The sequence below is a fragment of the Manis javanica genome, chromosome 12 (assembly GCF_040802235.1).
Source record: "Manis javanica isolate MJ-LG chromosome 12, MJ_LKY, whole genome shotgun sequence".
NCBI lineage: Eukaryota > Metazoa > Chordata > Mammalia > Pholidota > Manidae > Manis > Manis javanica.
In genome coordinates this window covers 32,493,970-32,510,425 of record NC_133167.1, presented here as the reverse complement: position 1 = coordinate 32,510,425, position 16,456 = coordinate 32,493,970, and the positions used below count along the sequence as shown (strand labels likewise).

Sequence of the window (16,456 nt, the reverse complement as noted above, 5' to 3'; positions counted from 1 at the left end):
AGGGAAATACATGTAAAGCTCTTAGAACAATGCTATAGAACACAGTATTTATTACACAAATATTAGTTATTATTTCTATCACCACCAAACAGTACTATTTTATTATTATTGTTGTTGTACTTTACAAAAAGTTGGGCACAATGTAAACCCTACTCTTGACTGCTTTTAATGGCACCTTCTCTCAATATAAGTCACATTTACTTCTTGCCCTCAAACGAGCAAGTGCCATCAATCATTTTCTGTCTAGACTTCTCTGATCCAGGAATAAAACAGAAAGCTTGCAGTGCCAGAGTCTTAAATGTAGTAGAAATTAAGCAAACCACAAACAACACATTTTCAGTGCCCTTCCTGGTCTGTACATACATACTCTTAGTACTTCTTGAATAACATCTACTTTCTATGCTGGATCTTCATTCACTCCTTCTAGGAACAACTTTGTTGCTTTTCTTTCTAAAACAATCAACCAAGCATACATTATTTAACAAAAGCCAGTCTTTTTAATTTACACACAAATATTTAGGAGAAAATAAAGTAAAATAACCAAGTGACTTATTTTAATAAGAATGAGATTTAAAAAGAACAACAAAAACATACCATTGATATAAATAATACTGCTGGCAGAAAACATGGCTAATGACTTAGACAGTTTAGCCTAGCCATGGAAACTAAATGGTCAACAGTGACAACCTAAATATAAGCCTTATGCCTTAAAAAAATCATGCTTAGAACAGGATACTCTGTCCAAAACACCCTTATAAAAAGGTTAAAATAATTCAAGGAAACTTCACCTCAACAGGAATGCAGAGTCTAGAATTACAGTAAACATAATGACTTATTTTAAACTTTCATTTCACAAATAATACTTTGGGGACTAATCTAAAATACATGTTGGCTGCTTGATCTGCAGAAGTGGGAACAGTGCCAAACACCAATGCCAGAAGCAGCAATTTTAAACAATGGCAACCCTAATCCAAATAAAAGATAAACTGTGTAACTTAAAAAATAAATGTACCACATTCCTATATTTAAATAACAGTTTTTATAAAGACAGAGACTCAGTAATTTTACTGTATCTAGGTATGTCAAAGATAGTATTTGTTATTATTATTGAATGGCAACAATTTTAAGTCCTGACATTAAACCACAAAAGACTTTACGATGGCTTTATGGCTAAGAGCTGGAAAAAAAGGAGGCAGATGGGGAGGAGTAGGGTGGTGTCAACACAAAATTTGAGTAAAACCTGGATAGTGAGCAGCAGGCCTCACAAAGGCAGAGACCCCACGCCAACACCAAGTCAGGCTGCACAGATGTGCAACGGTATATTATATATCACCTGGGCTACATCCAGCACAGCTATTCTACCAGCAATCATAATGCTCACCTTGAAGAGATAGGATTTGTGCCCATCAAATATTTTGACTCTCTTTTTTAGTGCCATTCAATTTAAAGAAAGATCAATAGAGTTTTCAGAATAAAATATATGGATTCCAAAGGTTGTTAAATCCATTAGTTTAAAAGTCTAACACCATGAGTGAGATTTAGGCTAATGGGGTCTGCATTTCCTCCTAGCTGATATGTTTCAGGCAATTTTTTTTTTTTTTTAACTGCCTTGTTTTGCTTACAAGAACATTGACTGAAGCAGGCAAACCCTCCCTGCCACAATCTCTACCAAACAGAAGGGAGGGAACCTCAGGTACCTCAGGAATCCACACCAGAGCTGAATCTGTCAATCAGAAAGGTCTTGAACCCATGCCAGCATCTGTGGTTTTCGATAAGTTTCTACAGTAGCACTGTCATTTGCCATGCTTAGTCTTTTAAATTCTTCAACTCCTAACATTAACCTGAATTAACCTTTGACCAAATGGCATCCCATTTTAACAATGATCCACTGCTGAACCCATGTCAAATACTCACATTTCTTCACTTTTGGCTGATTGTCAATTGCACAGGGCCATCTTTTTTCACACACATCATGGGATTCTCCTTCATAATTCGTATTGTCCACTCATGTATATAATATGTAGAATTTTTGCACTTTCAATTTTTTGTACTACTTCTACTTTTGTGTCCACCAATCTATCACTAGCACTAGTCTTAAGGACAAAATGGGGTTCATAACATTTATAAAATACCTCAAAACTACATGGATATAACACAAGAATGCTATAAATAACAGTAATGGCTGAGTTGAAATGACCATCTGTTGGTGATGAGCAGAGCTGAAACCCTTGCTCTAGAGCATACTTTGTCCCTACCCAAAAGTTCATTAATTACAAGTTTTAAGCAGAGGAGTTTGTGTTTCCCAGTATCTAAAGGAAAGTAAATCTACCACACAAGGACAGGGCTTTCTGTCCTGGACATTAAGAGATGTAATTTTAGATGCTTGAGCTTGGCATTTGTTTTCAAGCCAAATATTAAGGAAGGTTTGAAGGAAATAATAGTTTGATGTTTTGTTTACAAAAAAGAATTTACATTCTTTGAAGTAATCCAGCTCAAACTATGGAAGTGGAAAGGGATACTGTTTCTCTAACTTTCCTCAATAGTGAATAGCAAGAAAATGAGTGCCTTCCAGTAAGTGTCTGTGATTCATCAGTCTTCAAATCACTAACAGCTAAAACTACCAGAGCAACACTGAAGGTTTCTAGGCAAGGAACTGCTTGTGAGTCAATGATTAATTTTACAGAAAGATAGACACATTATACAACTGTGGTTGCACATTCCATACTTCACCTTCTATAAAATTAGGCCAATAATCCAAAAGCAAAAGGATATTAGGGACTTTCTCAAGAAAAAAAGGTCTAGTCATTATTAGAAGCAATTCTGTTTCATATTTCACATCTATATCCTCATCAAAGTACAGTGACAGTTATCAAAATATGACCCTAGTCATGAGGAAAATGTTTTAGTCGTATTTTCACATCTACTCGTTAAGAAGTCAGGGAAGCAGGATTTAAAAGAAAATATTAAAAGATAACATTTTATGGTGCTTAAATAATTAGATTTTACCCATCTGGAAAATTCATACATCCAGAGTGACAATAAAATATAAAAAGAAACAGTATATAAAAATCCTTAAAATAGCATGACTACTATTTATACACTCCTAATTTTATGCTTCTTCCTCTCACCTATTTTTTTCAAATTCATTTCTATAAAAGAGAATAAAATTTATTCTATAAAAGAACAAGACTGGCTTGAATTTGAAAAACAAAGCAAACTATTATTTGGCAGTCAAAAATAATCTAGTGATGTCACATGTCAATTCAAAGCAAACAGGACAGAAAACAGCTCAAAATACTAAATGCAAAGCCCAAAAGGGTAGACTTCAGTCTTACATTCATCAAGTAGTCTTGATTTATTTCTCAAAGAGAAACTTATTTCTCAAGTTTAAACTTGATATTTAAACTCTATCTGAAATTCTGAACCCTTTTGAAAGCACTATCTTCTCTGTACCATCTGGCTAAAGACCTACTCAATACAATACAGTGTATTCAATTCTAATACTGCAAAAGCTTTTTCATGATAGGATTTTCTTAGAACTTCTAAAGAGTGGAGACTGACTATAATATGAATTAATTAAATATCTGAAAGTTTGGTAAATGAAGAGAATAAGAGTTACTAGAAGATAACTTTTCAAATTATCAGATTATACCTAGTAAGGTACACATCTCATAATCTTAATATAGGACAATGGAGCTCCTCTTAGGAAAGAAATGCTTCCTGGGAAATATATGGAAGGTCATTTGTGGCAGATGAGAACTTCTAGGATCAAAAAGAAGGCCCAAATGCTTTGTCCAGGACTAGGGAAATAATTGTTTTTTCTTTCTCTAGAGAGGAAGAGAGAAGGCAATAGTAAGGAGTCCCATCCAGATGGCAGTAACTCAGAGGTCAGAAGAACTCTAGGAATTTGCAGAAATCTTAGGAAGGGTTTGGACTTGCCATGACATGAAACTGAAGGTTTAAGCCAACATTAGCTCATACAAGGTATGTCTGGACACTCAGCTGACATTTAGGCTACCAGCATTAAAATATTCATTCACAAGAGCAGTTTGCTGTCCAGAATTTATATTCTAGGATGTTAATTTAAAAGTCATAACTATTATTTTAAAATCTTTTTTAAAACATAGAAAATTATGTCCTTTTGACTGAAGTAATGTTTAAAGAAAGGAAAAAACAATTATAGGTTCTCAAAAGTGAGTAATGCAAAGTAAATGGCATACATCTGTGGATTTCCTGTTCTCTTAACCAAAAATGGGGGAAAACATCTCAGAGGCATTTTATGCAATAGATTCTTCAGGTACTAAAATATGTACTATACTTCTAGAACCAAATGAGTCCTTCCCCAATGAACAGAAAGGATTTTCTTTCAACGTTAACTAGCAACACTTATGTAGTAGATCAAATCAAGAGATACTATTACCAGAAAATCTAAAAACACTTCACAGAAGACTAACAAATAAATTGAACAGATATAATCATGCTGGCAGACTTAGAATACTAATGTATAATCTGCTCTTCAAGATTTATCTTGAAATCACATAGCTAAGATCCCTTGAAAAAGTACTTTCATATAGCAGTAAGTAAAAATTTTAAAAATAGAAAGAACTCAAGAGGTAGAAAACCGGTGTCCTCATTCCTTTTTGTCCCTTCTAACAATCAAATGTAAACCTGCTTTTGGTGGCTTAAGATGGTCCTGAATCCTTCAGTTATTTTAAACTTAACAATACTTAAAGCTTTCAGATGTAGAAATTTCCAAAAAGTACCCAAAGAAAAACCGCAGGCAATATAGCTCCTGAGATCAACAAAGTAATCAGTGGCACCAGGACATGCAATCATTATGACCAGGAACAGGGTGTAACTTAAAACGGGGTGAGTGATGGGCAGGGTCGAGTATTTATTATAAACATACTAATAAACATATAATTCTAGAATGAGTCTAGAATTCTCTGTCTCTAACACATATTCCTTTTAGTAATGTAGTTCTACTAGGTAAGAAACATTTGAATTATGTTATGGTTTAGACATAAGAGTCAGTGTTTCTAAAACAGCTGTCACAATAAACTCCAGGTCTTCTAAGTTAATGTTACCTTTTGAGGGAGAATTGACATGTTATGTCTGATTTTGGTTTGCTAATGAAATTCAGGAAACAAAGAAGAACACATAATATTTTCTGAGATATAGCTATTGGCTATCTTAGGAGACAACTGCATTCTGGATGAGTACAGTAACAGATCAACAGGTGGCTGAGTCAATTTAGGAACCCTCTTCTTACATCTAACTTATTAAAAGACAGCATCCCCAGGTCTTCAGGATTTTATCATGGGCTCTCTCCTTTCCCTCCTCAGAATCTCATCTTAACTTCTAATTATATGATAATTACTCCTCAAGTCTCTATCCAGTCCAAATTGTGGTTTCTTGATGTTAAACTGCAATACTCTCAACACCAATTTATAATCAATACCATAAATTCAGCAGAGCTACAAATCTGAGAGTCATCTTTTTTCAATCCCTGCTTTCCATGCAGTCACCAGGTCCCATCAATTTATTCCCCAAGCCTATTGCGATGGCCTTAGTTCAAGCCCTTCTCTCCATTCGGGGCTACTGCAGGTCCTCCAGCCTTAGCTTTCTCTACTCTGAACCTGTGTGGCTCTCGGAACATACTGCTGTTCAAGCCAACCCTCCCCATTCCCCTAGCATTCTGTTCCTTAGGCTTCGAATGCCCTCCATCTCTAAATGCACAAACATGAAAAAAACTTCTGGTAACTTGGTTATTCACATAGATTTTCCTATAAGGGAAAAATACACTACCTAGGGGAAGTTCACTTGAATGTGCAGTTCACTTGACAGTTCTACTGTATATCGATTGAGAGCAGACATTCTGGCTTATTAATCATTCTTTAGTAAGTTTGCTCAGCATGTTTTTTCTTCCAGTCCTGATCTACTTTGAGTACATCGAGAAAACTTCAGTTTCCAGACCCAAACAATTGAAGAGGAGACACCACTGCCCTGTGAGACTTTCTGAGCAGAAACTAGCTCTTCTGACACTGAAAGCAAAAACCAAAATATCTTTATTAAATGTATAACTTTACTGTAGAACATACCAAATGAAACTAGCCCCACAGAAGTTCTCTAAGATCAGCTTATAATGGTAAGCAATTTATAATAAAGACTTAAGACTTGCTGTGTTTCAAATGAAAAATATATGATGAAGAAATATATTCTTAATTTTGTTCCAAATTCAATCTTTCCCAATAATAATAGTTAACACTGATGAAGCACTTACTACGTGCTAGGCAATTGGGTTAAACACTTTATGCACATGATCCCCTTTAATCCTCACAACAACCACAAGATATGGATGTATTAATCTCACCACTTTATAGATAAGAACCTGAAGCTTAGAGGTGAATTAACTCACCCAAGCTAGTAAGAGCCAAGAATCAAATCCAAGACTGTTTCCCCAAAATTGTGGCCTCTACCCTCAGAGTTCTACTGGCAAGAGACTAGGAGTATGGGGGGACAGCAAGTGTGGGCAGTTTGAGAAAACCTTAGAGATAATTCTAATATGATCCTATCTTTCTATGCCATACTTTAAAAAAAACTTTTATGAAAACATTCTGATTCCTGAATAAAGAAAAAAAAGCAAGTCCCCAATTTATTAAGTGGTTTATATTTGCTTTTAGAAGTAAGTCCTCTGATTCCAAAGTTGGCTGTTTTTTCAATGAAGCAGAATGACCTGTTTTTATGTATATCATACATTTCTTTAATAAGACAACTCTAAATCTGATTTTGATTTTGCTTTCAAATGGGCTATTCTAGTTATCAAGAAAATAATATACATGTATTATGGTAAATTGGGAATATTCTGTTACTTGTTCTAAGCTGCTACAAAAATAAGTGGAATACGGATCAAAATAAATTCTTATTCTATTAAATTAAAGTCCACCTATATACACCTTATCTTGCAAATGCAACGCATTCAATAAATATCTGTTAAAAGCATGAATCAATCTGTAGTCAAGTTACACCCTTGCAATCTGTAGTATGGAGAAAAATAAAACTACAAGAGAAACATGAGACTGTTGTAGCATTTGAAAACTGAAGGCTTTTCTTTCTTAGCCCAATATGCAAAAATCTACATGGGCCTCTCACGGGTTTCAGTAAGAGATGTGAACAATATGCAGGGCTTTATCAATTAAGCCCATCAGTTACACTGAAGTTGCAAACATTCCCTAGAGATGGGTTTGACACAACTGTGGCAAAACACACAAAACTGTTAATGCTTTTTTCCCCATGGTTTTCTTATTTTAAAAATATTGGTATTAAGATGTTTCCCCACTAAAGTTAATACATTGTAATGAGCAAAGTCTGATAAACTGCCACAGGAGCGGGCAACAGTCCTTAGAATAGGTCAAAAGAATTTGATGGCTCAGGGTCATTACAAGACTAGCAATTCCTGTATTACAATATAGTGACTGCAGTGCTATCCTCCAAGATTGTAAGTTTTTAAAGAGCCCTTTCTCCCTACAATAAATGGCCTCAAAATTTCTAATTTTTTGGCAATTTTAAGTCTACTTCTAATTGTGTTTTCTCCTTTACTGTGAGGCTATCAACCATCACAATTTACTGTTGCCAGCGTGGCTTGCTCCTTTGTAACCTGTGTTGGCGGAGAACCAGACAAACAGGTTATCAGAAAACCCAGGTGTCTGCTTGAGCCTGAACCCTGAGGACCTGTTTTTCTGCCCTTGGCTTGGTTCCTTGAAGCACTGTTCTGTCATCCCTCCAGCACTAGGGAGCTCACTGGCTGCCTTCTCTGCCTCTGGCACTGTCACCAAGTGCTTTTCTTACCTGGTACTCTGTTCCCTTGGCTGGCTGTGAGCACACTCTGTCCTTTTCTTTACTGTCTCCCAAGAAAAGGATAGGTCCTCCTTGCTTCTGTGAGAATTTTACTGTGAACTGCTTAGAGAATTACGGAGTGGATTACAAATAGGAAAAAAATAGGAAGTTAAAAAAATTTCCATTATGATTTTAATCCTTAATCAGTGTTTATTGACTACCATGCTTGGATGTTCCCAGACAACTAGTGCTCACTTTCTTCACTACATTTTGAGCTCTTGAATGAAGGTGTCTTATTTTTTTATGCCCTAAATCTAAAAACAATGGACACACAGTAGGCTGGCTATGCATACCTAACTGTAAGCTGAATAATTTAAATGGTCAATACATTGACTTTACAGAAGTAATTTATGAACAAAATTTGATTATTAACACATTTCAGTCCAACATCAATTAAATGAATTGCCTTGAAAAACAAAACCAAGCTAAGATTGAACATTCAAAGGAAAACACTATATTTACTTTATGAAAAACTGTATAAGAGTTGGCTGTTAAAAGAATGACATCATTTTTATAGCAATAAACAGTACCCACTTTTCTTATAATAACTAGTTTGTTTCACAGGAAAGCTAAACTGAATCTTTGGCTCATTGCTTAGTTTTATCATGTTTTCCACTGAGCATTTGCAGCTATTTATGAATGCACTTAAAATGAGCCCCGCATCAAATGAGAAATAACTTCTTTTAAAACACACACAATTGCTCATTTAAGTCTCATTTGTAGTCTTTCGATTTTGTGACTAAAAGCAAAGGCAAATACAAATTAAAAAGATGAGAAGGGTTGAAAGGAAATTTTTTTTAAGTTGTTAAAGTATGTGCTTTAGAAACTGTATTGCCACCTCAGACATTTTAGCTGGTTTCCAGTCTCCTCCTCACCCTTTCTTCCTTCAGACAGACAGTGCTCTTTCCTACCAGCAAGCTTTGCTTTGTTTTGATTTATACCACAGGCCTGAAACCCCAAAGCGCTAAATATAACATACCCACAACTGACAGCAATACGAGCAGAAAGCAAAGCTTTGGCACTCGGTTCCCAAACATGTATTTACATAAGTGATGAATATTTGAGAAGTCCATCTTCTAAGTTGACATGCTTTTAAAATATGAAGAAGTCGTTAATTTTCCTGAAAAGGTCACAAAACCATGTGCAACGGGGCTGCTTTAAATTCAGTCATCAACCACGGCCTCCCACCACAGGCATGCCTTCCATTATCCTCTTAAATGTCCTTTTCTGAGACAAGTCCATAAGACATCTTTCTCACTCATCTCTGAATCCTTACCAGTTCTTCATCTCTCTTACTCTCATTCCTCCCACCAATAAGTCCATATAATCTGTAGCTGGCTTTCTCTCCAAACTCTGAAAATGAAATGCAAACCATCTCAAATCATGCACTTAACACACTTCTCTTAGAAGAATTGGGAGACAAGGGGAAAAGGAATTTATTTTTATCAGACACCTTTCAGTTTTTCTACCACATGCACATGTCCACCCAGTTGAAATTAATGAATTACATGTTTAAAAGAATTTACTCCTGCTTTCTCTAAACGTTGCTCCACTGGTTATCCCCATCTTTCACTAGCTTTACCCTCTTCCTTGGCCTATTATCATGCTCAAAATCTTACATTTTATTAAAAACAGGTGAAATAAACATTTTTTAATCTCTCCTCCCCAAGATCCTGGGCTCCCCTCTTAGTACTGCCAAGTTGTCCCCAGCCAAGCTTCTTCAAGGAGCATTCATTTTCCTTTCCCCATCACCATCATACCTCAACCCTGCTACAACCTGATTTTTCCTAAAACCACTTTCCCTTCAGTCACCAACAGTCCCTGCCAACTGATCCAATCATACTTCCTTAGCTGTCACCTCCTGTCATCTCTGGTTCAACACTGTTCCTCTGGCTTTCCTCCTGAGGCCCTCCTGGAACCCGTATCTCACAATGAGTGCTCTTTCTCAAATCCCTGCACTGGACCACTCAGCTCTCTCCCCTTCATCCTTACAAGATGGCATTTCCCATAGCTCCAATTGTGACTATGTTCTGTATTGTTTCTCATTTACCATTGTTTTTCATTTACCTTTTCGCAAACCAACCACCACCGTAGATTAAATTATCTCTTCAGTGTTAGCAGCAACTTCCAATCTGGCTCTTCAGACTTCTTCCGGAGCTCCACTCAAATTCTCACAGGCTGATTATAATTCCTGAACTGATCCACTGAACAGTAGATGCCTCCTCTCTCTCATTTTGCCATATCTAATCCATTACCAAATCCTGTACAGTCTAATATCAATAAATATCTGAAATGTATCCACCTCTCTTCATCTCCTCTTCTATTATCCTAATTCAAGCCATCATTATCTCCTAGCCCACAAACTAACCTCCGAACAGGACCCATGCTTAATTTCTTGCTCCTCTCTATTCTTCGTAAGTCAACAATAATATTTTTAAAACGAAATCCCTTATTTAGAAAAAATCAGGGATTCCCATAATACCTAGAATAAAATCCACACTTCAAATCAATCTACAAGGTCTGGCCTAGTCTGCCCCCAACTACTTCTCTTCCCTATCTTGCATCACTATCCTCCTTGCTCATACTCAGCCAGAGACACAAGGCCTTTTGTCATTTCTTTTTACTTCCTCATCACATTCTCTCCTATCTCTGGGCCTTTGTACCTGGAATATTCTTCTTCTGTCTTTATAGGGTAACTACTCATTCTGCAGGTCTCAGCTAAAAAGTCATCCTCAGAGAGAAGTCACCAGTCTACCTGATCTAAAGTAGCCTCCCCTGCCACCTTTACTTGTTAACTTGGCATCTAATTTATGTCTTTCACAACATATATTACAATTTACTTCCTAGAAGTTCTCTTCCAGGAAGAAAGGGGGAAGTGCTATCTTCTCTCTCTCCTCTTCCTTGCTGATCAGAAAGGAATATAATGGCAAGAACTGAAGCAGCTCAATCTAAATTTTTGTTGTTGAAATGAATTATTAATTGAACAGGTGGGTGAATTCTTTCACCATTAACACACATAATTTATCAAGCCCATGGTTACACAACATAGCATAACACTATTAAATTAGACCCTATTTTACTTAACTATTCCCTCCTTCATCATTACTTGTCAGAAAGGTTTCAAAAGAGAAAGAACTGGAAGTTTGGGAAACACTGACAGAAACATATGGATAAGCTTCAAAGTTATCAATGATCTTTACCACACAACTTAACTCCTACCTAGGTACCAGGGGTAGACTCTGTATGCTCATTTTCTAGCATGGTTAAATAATAATACAGGGTAGTTAAGCAGGATATCCCCAAGGTTATGTGAGTCAGTAGTAAAGCTAGAAATAAAGCCAGAGTATTACATATTAACAAGTCAGTTATAAAAGAAAATTCAAATAAAATGACCCCAATTAACAACTGGCCAATCACCTTTCAATAAATGCCTCTAAAAGTACTGAAAAGAAATAAAAAGTAGTATACAACAACCTTTCCCCTAAGGGAAGTTAAAGATCTAAGATATCTAAGATTAGATGGGGAGCTCTCTAATGACCTCCGTGGTCTAGATTAGATCTAAGATCTAGTGATTGAAGATCTAAGAAAACAAGATAACATTACCAGAGAAGTATTTAATGAGTATTAGAATATAATTTTCAATAGATAGGGGGAGCTCTTTTCCAGCTGAAGCAGTTGGGCTTCACATGGCAGTAAGATTTAAGTGGATTCCTCAAGGATGGAAAGACTTGGATAATGACAATGGGAGTAACTGGTAGGTAATAGAAAAAGAAAAAAAAAAGTCCCTAAAACAAAGACCAGACAGAGCCAGTTTGGCAGCAGCGTACAGAAAAACTTAAGTAAAAGTAACTATGGGGAAAGTGTGTGGGAAAATTTGACAAGTTCAGATCAAGAAGTCTGCACTTGATTCCACAGGGAACAGGTTTCTAAATGGAAAGTGACATTTCAGAAATAAATCTGGGGTTAGAATACAGGACAAATTTCAGAAATGTTAGAAAAAGAAAAATAATTAAGAAATGTATTACATTATGTCTGAATTACTGTAATAAAGGCATAAACTAGGTGAATGGAAACAGTAAGAGGGATTTGTGAGACAGTAAAGACAGGGCTTGTTAATTTTTAAGTTGGGACTAGATGAACTTTATCTTCCCGTAAAGGATGATTACTTCCAGTATACACTCAATTTCAGCTTAAAACCTCATGATTTTCCTTGTCCCTCACTAAGAGTCCTCTTAGACATCTGCTGTCCCTGTGCCCCCAAAACTGGCTTATCTAACTACATAATATATTCCAGCCAAAAGATGGTACTTACTAGTTCTCTAAGCACACCAGGAACTTTCCATTGTGTAACTTTGTCCATGCTATTTCTCCTACCATTAAGGTCCTCTCCCCTCTGCAAATCCAAAGTCTAACCATTCTTAGCATGTGGTCTAACACCCTAGTACCAATGCCACTTTTTCTATCAAGTTTCCCAGCAGCCCCAACTCAAAGTAAGCTTTGCCTCAATACTCTGTACTTTTCTCTACAACTTTTTTAAAAGTTGTAATTGTTTTATTTCCTCTTAAAATGTATACTCCCTATGATAAACATACCCAATTTATTTTTGTTTTCCTCCCTCACCCTTTCATAGGCAGTTGAAGATCTTGATAAATAATATATGGCAACAGCATAGTATAATGGCTAGAAGCACAGACTCTGAAGACAGACTACAGTATGGATCTTAACACTTCCATTTATTAGCTATGTGACTATGTTAGTTACTTAACCTCTCATGCTTCAGTATCTTTATGTATAAAATGGAGATAGTAATAATCAGTAGCTCATAAGGCTGTTGGAGGACTTGGCTTATAATAGTTTAAGCACCATAAAAAAGTATCTACTAAATGCAGTGGAGAAATACTGGAAATTCTGTGACAGCTGAGTCCAGCTTTATATACAGAAAACAAAATGTCACAAGCAAAGCCCATCTCTAGGTATAAAACAGGTATATACAAATTCTTCCTCAATCTTTTTACGTATGACCTAAGGGTTAACTGTGCCCTTTAAAAATCTTCCTTAGGTTAACAATGGTTATGTTTTAGTTTGACATTTCAATATTCTGAGAAAATCGCTCAGCTTCCTGTTGCAGCTGACCCCTAACGGGACTCCTTGCCTCCAGTCTTACCCCCTTTAATCTATCCTCTGCAGGCTCACAGAGTAGTCTTTCTAAAGTGAAGATCTGACGTTTATCCATTGCTACAAATCCCCTCCATCCCATATCCTAAGGGTAAAGTTGAAACTCCCTAGTAAGCCATACAAAATTGTCCTCATATGGCCCAGCTTAGTCTCCAGCTTCATTTGTCAACACTTCTTACCATGAAACCTAGTCACCTGGTCACACCTCAAAGAATTTTTGTATGTCATTCCATTTGCTAGAACATGCCCTATATTAGTTTGCTAGGGCTGCCATAATAAAAAGTACAACAGACACAGACTAGGAGCTTAAACAACAGAAATTTATTATCGTATAATTCTGGAGGCTGGAATCCACAATCACAGTGCCAGCAGGTTTGGTTTCTCCTGCAGCTTGTAGATGACCACCTTCTTGACATGTCCTCACATGTTTTTTTTTCCCCTTCTGTGTGTACATTCCTGGTGTCTCTGTGTCCAAAGTTCTTCTTCTTATAAGAACACCAGTCAAAAGGGATTATGACCCACCCTAAAGGTCTAACTTACTCATCGCTTTAAAGTCCCCATCTCCAAATAGTCACATTCTTGAGGTTATGGGGATTAGGGCTTCAACATATGGATTTTGGAGGGTTACCATTCAGCCCATAGCAACCCCTTCTCCTTTTCTTTGCCCAGGCGAAGTCCCATTTGTTTTTCCAAGACTGGCCCAAGCCTTCCCAACTGAAGCAGATTCCACCACCCTTTCTCTCTATTCCTGTAGTACCTCTGTATGCTGCTATCCTAGTAAAACACTACTACAATCATCTGTCTTCAGACTGTATTTCTTAAAAGCAGAGACTAAATCCCTAGCATCTAGCACAGTGTCTAGCCCATCAAAGGTATTTAATAAAGATTAGATTATTGAAGGAAAATAGAAGAAAGAACATGGACTTTGAAGAAAGGCAAGGATGGGTTCAAATCCCGGCTCTACCATTTACTTATCTTGTGACTTTGGGCAAGTCACTAAATGCTGCACTTTCATCCTCTATAAGGTAGCTATGATAAATAACCTAATTATAATAAAACCATTCAATTGTGGGATTGATACACAGCAGGTGCTCAATAAATGTCAGAGTAAAGATTCCGAGTTTGCCTGGGATTGACACCCTGCTCCACTGCTTAGTAACTGAATGACCTTGGGTATGTTAACTTATCTTTTGCTTCTGTTGCTTATCTGTAAAAATACCTCATAATGCTACTGTGAATGTAAGTTAAAATATGCAAAACATTTAGACAGGTATCTAACACATAGTAAATATTATACAAATGTTTCCTATTATTACATGAACACTGCAGGTCTTAACAAGTATGACTGGAAACCATGAATAATTTAGTTCCTTCAATTACTAAGTCATTTTAAAGGTTGAGTACTGCTTTAATGCCTCGAATTTCTTACCAACTAAACAGGATGGTACCTAAAAAGGTTAAAAGACAGATGTTATAAACATGAAATAATACATTATCATCTGTCTCATTCCTTATGTTGGTGTTTGACATATTTTGGGTATTGACGTTAAATTTTTAGGAAACAAGTTTTTTCGTTCTTTGTAACTATAGATGTTAATCACTCTCAGTGGAGAACAGTCCCTGACTCATATTTCCAATTACAGAATCACTAAACCTTTGAACCTGAACCTTTGAGATGAAAATCCAATCCTATCATGTCTTACCTAAATAAACTGAGATGAATTTGGAACGGGGTTTTAGGATCTCAATGAGCAGCTGTGTGAGGGATGGGAATTGCAAGCAGACAGCACAACTTGCTCAAAAGTACTAAAGCAGAGGTTCAGGACTTACTCTAGATGTCCAAGGTGTGTAGGAATCAGTATTAGGAAATAACCTGGGAAATACTTTTAAATCATTCAACTTTTAAGGTCAGTAATTTCTGATGTAGGTACAAATTACTTCACCTGTAACTTTGAAGCAAGCAGCTCTAAATTGGAATCTCCACTTTTAGATAAGCAAGTCTTTGAGCCTCAGAGTAGTACAACAGGGTTATTATAGTCATTAAGTGAGCGAATGTATGTAGAGCTCACGACTGGAGTGGTGGCCGATTCAAAGTACTTTAATGTTTGTTTCCTCTGATCCTTTTCTTCATAAGAATAAAAATCTGTAAAATAACAAAACACTGTCTTTCATATATTATGTGTTTGCTGATATCTAGGACTTACTGAACTATTCTATTCTATTCTATTCTGTTTCTAAAAGTAGAAAACCAGAATAACTGCTGAGACGATAAAGTGTCTTCATCCATGCTCTTTCTCACCACCAAATGTCCTTCACAATTTGAAGTGTCACGTTCCTACCGTTAACACGCTATTTGGAGATCACTGTCGCTCAAACTTCCAATTCCACAGCAAAGATTCGAAGGTCGGGAAAAATCATACTGAAATAAATTTTTATGAAACTGGAAAATTTCTATTTTATTCCTAATGATCCAGTCTAGCTCAGTGTAAAGTTAGTTTCTGTTATTCCGGCGCAGAAACCGCAGGTTTAAATAAAAGGTTCTGGGAAAAATAACTGAGTTCAGCACTATTATAATAATGACCCTGGAGTTTTTCAAGTGTTTGAGAGATTATGCTGGTACTAAAAAGGACATCCGCCAATACCCACCATTTAACGCTTGAAACTAAAGTCAACTATTTCTTTTAAAAGACATGTGGTTCTGGCTCAAAGTCAACTGCAAGAAAAGCCTAAGAAGACTGAACATAGGGCTTTTTCAATACCCTCTTCCTCTCGGCCACATTCCAGATGGTGACCAAGGCTTAAGGTTTAACATCCAGACACTAAAGAAGCTCATCGCTCAGGGATGGGGCTCCAGTCTGATGGTGGAGCATGAGATGCTGCCAATTCTTAGAGGCGCAGTAGGGTGAACTCGAAGGCCAGAGCCCAGGGCCCATCCCTTCACACCCACACTTGGAAACAACCCACTTCCCACCGCGGGACGCGGACCCGGCGATGACCTAGCCCTTCGGTACCCAGCCTCTGGCACTGGCGTCCACGGGTGACCTCCGAGGACCGGGAGGAGCACCGAGCGGGGAGGCTCCTCCGTCCGCAGGGGAAGTTGGCAAGGGCAAGTTCGGGTCGTGCGCGGAAAGGTTACTTACAGGATTGGCCCGGCATCCGGCGTCCTTCGTCCTCCACCCGCTCTCCCGCAGTGGGAAGCGTGTAAAGCGCCGGTTAGCCTGCGAGCAGCAGCCGACGCGGCTGCCGCTGCCAGAAACCGCCCGGGAGTGGCAGAGACCGAAGGACGACTTCACATCATCACCACTCGGAGACAGTTTTGCACTGACATCGGGTCAATGGCAGCCCCCACACAATTTGGGAAGAGCAAAGGACACCCACTCTCCCA

The 16,456-nt window shown here is 37.4% G+C and overlaps 1 protein-coding gene across 6 annotated transcripts in view; it reads right to left on the bottom strand.

Moving 5' to 3' along the window:
* The window catches only part of TRAK2 (trafficking kinesin protein 2), a 70,020-nt gene extending 53,619 nt beyond the window's left edge, over positions 1 to 16,401 (bottom strand). For all 6 annotated transcript variants that reach the window (XM_073218338.1, XM_073218340.1, XM_073218339.1 and 3 more), the window contains exon 1: positions 16,212 to 16,401. The gene's annotated coding sequence lies outside the window, so the exon portion shown is untranslated. The remainder of the gene's footprint in view (positions 1 to 16,211) is intronic.
* Positions 16,402 to 16,456: the final 55 nt, after the last annotated feature.